Source organism: Octodon degus, unplaced genomic scaffold, assembly GCF_000260255.1.
Source record: "Octodon degus isolate 3935 unplaced genomic scaffold, OctDeg1.0 scaffold00182, whole genome shotgun sequence".
In the NCBI taxonomy this organism is placed as follows: Eukaryota; Metazoa; Chordata; class Mammalia; order Rodentia; family Octodontidae; genus Octodon; species Octodon degus.
The window spans coordinates 4,245,463-4,251,495 of NW_004524758.1; the positions used below are offsets into that span (position 1 = coordinate 4,245,463).

General features: G+C 57.2%; 1 protein-coding gene across 2 annotated transcripts in view; it reads right to left on the reverse strand.

Moving 5' to 3' along the window:
* Positions 1-5,989, reverse strand: part of B3gat1 (beta-1,3-glucuronyltransferase 1) — a 27,655-nt gene extending 21,666 nt beyond the window's left edge. For both annotated transcript variants that reach the window (XM_023703846.1, XM_023703847.1), the window contains exon 1: positions 5,747-5,989. The gene's annotated coding sequence lies outside the window, so the exon portion shown is untranslated. The remainder of the gene's footprint in view (positions 1-5,746) is intronic.
* Between the last annotated feature and the right edge of the window lie 44 nt (positions 5,990-6,033).

Here is a 6,033-nt window from a genome sequence, read left to right on the forward strand (position 1 = left end):
AGAGGGGGAGAGAGACAGAGAGAGAGAGACAGAGGGGGAGAGAGACAGAGAGGGAGGACAGAGGGGGAGAGAGACAGAGAGAAAGAGACAGAGAGAGAGAGAGAAAGAGAGGGAGGGAGAGAGAGAGATTGATTTACAAGCGAGGGAAGTTAATATTGACATGTGATGAGTTAGGAGTGTAATACTTCAGCTGGAGTTCAGACACCCTGACGGAGGAAGGAAATCACATGCCCAGAGGCTGTATGTCAACTTAAGCAGGCCTGGCCTGGGCTTCACAGGTCCAAGGTTCTCTGTGGTGTGTGAAGGGAAGGCAGGCAAGGAAGGGAAAGAAAGAGAAAGAAGTGACAAGGTCGAGGGAAGGCAGCAAGGGCCCAGGGCCCAGGCTGAAGCCAGGCCCCAGGCAGCCTCTGTGTCCGCGCCCTTCAGTGGCTGTGTGATTTGTCTGCCGCGCCTCCCAGGGGACATATGTCTGCTACTCTGAGCAGCTCTGGTCTCAAGAGTGTGGGTCAGTGAGGGGAGGCAGCTGGTCCACAGATTTCCTAGGCAGTCGGAGCTGTGGGTCTAGGGGAGGCAGGAACCTGGCGAGCCCCAAGCCCCAGTACCAAGCTACTGAGGTCCCTGCTAGCCGGCCAGCCAGGTCGCTCCAGGTCATCCTGGCCTTTTGTGGTCATTTTGCCCAGCCTTATTCCTTTGTCAGCGTTGCATGGACACTATTGCAGCTAATGATTCACTGATTTAATTAAGGTATTGCATGTGTTTTTGATTCTGTCCATGGCCAGGAGGAGCTGGCCTGCCCAAGGGACTGTGACAGAGACCTGATGCATTCACTGCGTTTCTCCCTGGCTGGACAAAGAGGCCCAGCCATGGGTGCAGGCTGCTCCTGTGAGACCTGCACACCCCTGTCCTGACCACAGGATGGGCAACTTACTGGACAGGGGTGAGGCACCAAGGGGATGTCTAACCTGGAACAAGAGTGGAGCCATTTGGCATCCATTCCCTCCTCTACAAAGAAAGGAGGCAACCTACTCACAAACCTCACTCCTGGAGAAACCAGGCAGACCAGGTTGCCTGGGGTGTGCACTGCCAGTGCAGAGCTCCTGATGGCTACTTCCAAGCTTCCCAACCCGTCTTTCTCTGGCAGAGTGGCTGGCACCCCTCCCTTGTCCCTAGGCCCCAATCCTGGGAGCTTAGTGGCCAGGTGAAGGGTGTGCTTTAGCTGGGTGGGAAAGGCTACTCGGCCCACACCTTCCTGCTTTAGATGAGGAAGCTGAGCCTCACCGGCATCCCATGGTAAGTGCAGACATGGCTCAGCACCTGGCTGCACTGTCAGCTGGGTGTGTGGCAGCCCCAAGTCCTGGCTGTCTTCCCCTGGAGACCAGGGACATAGTGAGCCCCAGCAGAGCCCTTCAGAGCCCCTGCTGTACCTCCACTTGGCAAGATGCCAGCACAGCTTGCTGCTTTTATCATAGAGAGTTTAGGATTTATTTTTAATTTTTTGGTGAGCGTCATTCCAATAGAGCAGAATTTCCATCACATGCATCTTCAAACAAGCTCAGACTCTTCTTATAGCATTTGGTTGCAAGGAGGAGGATGTATTTCTAATCTCCATTATCATTATCTCGAAGGGCCTGGCACATGGCAGGGTTGTGAACTGGTCCCACACTTACCACAGGAGGAGAAACTGAGGCCCAGGAAGGGCCCGAGTTGTAAGCAAGGTCACGTGCTGATGGCAGGCAGCCTGGTACAGAGTAGGCTGTTCAGTAAATACTTCAGTGAATTGTTACAAAGACGAATAATACAAATTGCTTGCTATTTTCAAATAAAAAATAAAAAGCAACTGGTGTTGCATGTTCTAAGCGATTAGCATGATTAACTGCAGTGACTCACTCCCTCCTCAACGTCCTGTTGTCACCCCTGGTGTAGTGAGGAGAAATCAGAGGCCCAGAGAGGTTAAGCACACAGCTCCTAGGCAGCAGAGCCAGGAGCCGAGTCCAGCCAGGTCACACTCCTAGCTGACCCACCAAACTAACTGCGCAGAGAAGGAGTTGCAGCCACACTGTCCACAGATCCCCCAGGCTGGTGGGGACACTCTGTGTGTGCTGTCTGACACGGCGGAGGCAGGCATACATGCCTCTGAGTCCCCACTGGGGTTGGGGTGGCTTCAGGGCTGCGTAGAGTGTAGAGAAGCAGCCCTCCTGTCCCAGTGTCCGCTGCTGGCCTGTTCTGAATGCACAGTCCCAGTCCTGAGCACAAAGAGTTACTCCTGCCTTGGGGGCCAGACTGCTCAGCTGCCCTTCAAGAGGGAGACAACCTGGGGAGTGACAGCAGAGTCCAGCCTGCCCCATGCAGCCACCTGGGGGGACAGCAGGGCAGGCCTCTTGCGCAGATGCTGCCCCATCCCCAGGGCCACACCTGCTGGCTCCCACGCATGTCTCCTTCGCCCTCCTGTGAGCAGTTACAGGCTAACATCCCTACACATCCTGAGAAAGCCGCTGTCTGTGGCTCGCCCGTCATGACGCTGCGGCCCGGGGCAAGGTCATGACATGGCAGGGTTGTGAACTGGTTGACTTCAAACCCAGCCAACCCTTGAGCCAGACTTAGACCGTCCACTCCAGGGATTATGGGGGGTGGCAACGCCCCATCCCTGCCAGGCACTTGGCCCGAGGCTGCCTCCTGAGCCGCTGTCAGCTGGTGTGCACTCGGGAGCGACACTCATTTTAATATTGGCCAGAGCTAAACCTCATTAGAAAAGTAAATTTGCTGTAGCTGCAGGAAGGAAAAAAAAAAAAAAAAAAAGCAACCCACATCACCCTTCCAAAACTAAATAGAAAACACTAATTTTGGATTATTTGATGCTTTGTGTCCCCAGAACCTGGTATAGAGCCTGGAACACAGGCACAGTCTGCCCAGGGCCTGGGACATAGACTGGGGCGGGGGGGGGGGGGGGGGAGCACAAGTAATAAACAGTGATCTCACGATTTTTCTCAGACAATCATTCCCTGATAAAGTGAAATGGCCACATTTCTAACTATTAGACATAAAGGTTGTCCTATTTGGCTGAGGAGCTCTGGGTGCCCCGGGCCTGGGTAAGGGCAGGAGGCGGCGCAGAGCCTGGGCTGTGGGCTGTCCAAACAGCAGCTGCTGGGATTCACAGAATTGGTGCCATACCTGGCCTGGCCAGAGCATGCTACTCCAAATTCCAGGGCCACACGGATTCTGGAAGGACGGAGCGGAGGAAAGTGTATAAAATAAATTAGCACTTATCTAGCACCTCTCCTGGAGAAGAGGGTTCCCCAATTTACAGAGTGTCAGCAAGCCAGGGCTTGGAGGCCCTGTTTATTTCTTAAGGGAAGGCAAAGAGTCCAGTTGGTCCCAGTGGAATGAGGCAGGACCCCAAGGGGCTGTTGGGGTCTGTCCATGCCCCTTTACCCGTCTTTGGGGGGCAAGGGCAGCAGTCAAGGCAGGTGTCCCTTCCTCCTCCTCAGGCTCCAGGCACGCACAGACTCCATCCTGAGCGTCACACTGTTTTAGGGTCAGGAGCAGCGGGCAGAGGCTGCAGGGTGGAGAGAGCCCTGGGCGCGGGAAAGGGCACCACAGGGTCGTCCTGAGACGCCTGTGTGCCTCGGCGCATGCTGAGCTTGTCTCACTCTATCTTTTGGGCCTCCCTGCATTTCCCACAGCCCCAGTCTGTCCAGTGTTCCACTGAAAGGGGAGGAAATGACCAGCAGAAGGCTGTGGGGGCTCTGGAATGAACTCCTCCGCTACCCAACCTCTCCTTGCTTTGTGTTCCCTTTGTCTGTAATCTCAGACTCCAAATCCTCCCCTTTTTGAGCCCTGCCTTTCCAGAGGCTGTCAGCATGGAGGAGAGCTCAGGCATCAACCCTCACTTCCAGCTGCACAGGACCACAGGCTGCCTTATCAGAGCCCAGCTGCCTGACCCAGATGTCCGCCTCCAGGCCTGACCTTAGAGCTCCTGAGTACTTCACGCCCTGGGGCCCTGCCCAGAAAGAGCATGCTTGACTCCTTTCTCCCTTAAAATACTGCTGTGGGGAAATCTAAGCCTATCCAGAGCCCAAGTGGAAGAAACCGGCTGCTGTCTGCCCCGGGTCTCTACCACAGATTGCCATCCTGTTGGCAGAGCTCTGCCCTTGGTGATTTACCTGCCCCATACTTCAGCTCCTCTGAAGCATGTGTGCCCATGTCTGGTCCGGACACAGGTGTGTACAGCACACTAGAACATGGGACAATTTGAAGCATCTAGGGATGGGAACAGCAAGGCGCTGGCTCCAGGACTGGGTCCAGGGGACACGAATGCTTTAATTCTCCTTGGCCAGCAAGGGAGTAAAGGAAAATAAGGTGCAACTCCAGAACCTTTTAGGATGCGGGACACAGCCTGGGCAGTGAGCAGTCTCCTCGAGGATCTCCCAGGAAGGGAAGGGTCCTCATCCAGAAAGGGAGGGCTGCATGTTTGGTTCAGTGAGCCCAGCAACAGTCACCAGCTAGGGCCGTACTGGGGCAAAGATCTCAACCTGACAGAGAGAAGGGAGGAAAGGGGGCAGGAGACAGCTCTTAGAGGTCCTGGGGGTTGCTAGACCTCAGGAACTTTGGAAGCATGTTGCTGGGTTTCTGCAAACACCGAGTAGTGTCATGGAGCTCCACACTAGGACATCCACGCCCAGACATTTCTAACAGCATGTGGAACAGCCTGAGCTCAGGCCCATCACATCCCCCACCCAGACTGCACGCACCCTGTGCACAAGACGTTGCCCAGCAAAGGCCACTTCTAGGGTCCTGTGCAGTGGAACCTTCTGGGGTCTCTGGGCTCCGGCACCTAGGAGAAGTGATTTAGCTAGGAATGGCCCATACAAGGTCTCAGCTGGCAGGAGAGAGAAGGGAAAAAGGGGACTGGTCAAGACCATATCCTCAGGGCGGGGGAGATGGCTCACTAGAATAAGGGCTTCCCTGGCAAGCGCATGGGCCTAAATTCAATCCCAGGTTCTGGAAAAACAAAACAAAACAAAACAAAAAAAACATATCCTCCTCTGCCTGTGCGCAGGGCTGGAGTCTTGGGAGGAGGCTATGAAGCCCTGTCCCTGTCCCTGTCCCTGTCCCTGCTATCTTGAGTGGCTTCCTTCTTTCTTCCTCCCCTGCCTCTGTTCTCAATTTCTTTTCTGAAGTTGCATGCTTTCGATGGAGGCACCAGGTCCCTGTCCTGAGCCCAGGCCCAGAGGGAGCCTGGGGGTGAACAGCCCTGCTTCCCCCTCCCAGGTGCACTGAAGGTCCCAGGAAACCTGAACGCATCCCCACCTCTCAGTGCCTCAGCCTCCCCTGAAGAGTTGACTTGCCAGTGCTCAGAGGGAGCCTGGGGTGGGGGCTGCCAGGGAGCAGAATTTGGCCTGGGGGCTGGGGGGTGTTCTCCTCTAGACCAAGGGGAACCACCTGCTGAAGCGGCCAGGGGCAGGGCAGGCGGTTAAGAGCAGAGCAATCTGCGGAGCCGATGAGGACCACCCTCCCCTCCCTGCGGGTCTGAGGAGGCAAGCCGCATCCATCCCGGTTTTCTTTCGCAGCCCCTCGCGCAAGGCCTCTCAGCCTTGGCCCCCTTTCCGGTGGCCCTCGGCGTGCACCACACACGCGCGCGCACACACACACACGTACACGCCACGCGCGTGCCCGGAGGACATGGCGTGGGCACTGGCGGGGACGCGGAAAGGGGCTCCGTGGACCTGGCTGCGGGGGGGGCACTGACCTGTGGCGGCGAGTCAGGGTCTTCCGCGGCGCGGTCCATCACGGGCGGGCGGTGCCTACGCCCCCGCCCCGGCGTCCCCAGGCTGCTGCCCTGGGTCGCGCTCCCCGGGGACTCTCGGGCTCCGGGCCCCCGGGAACCACTGCATCGCGCGCCCGCAGCCCAGCCTGCGTTTGTGCGCTGGGCTTGGAGAGGGCGGCCGGAGGGGGCGCAGCAGGCGCGGGCACGAGCGAAGGGGGTCGGCGGGGTAGCCGAGCCGGGCGCGCGGTGCCCTCGGCGGCGGCTCCGCT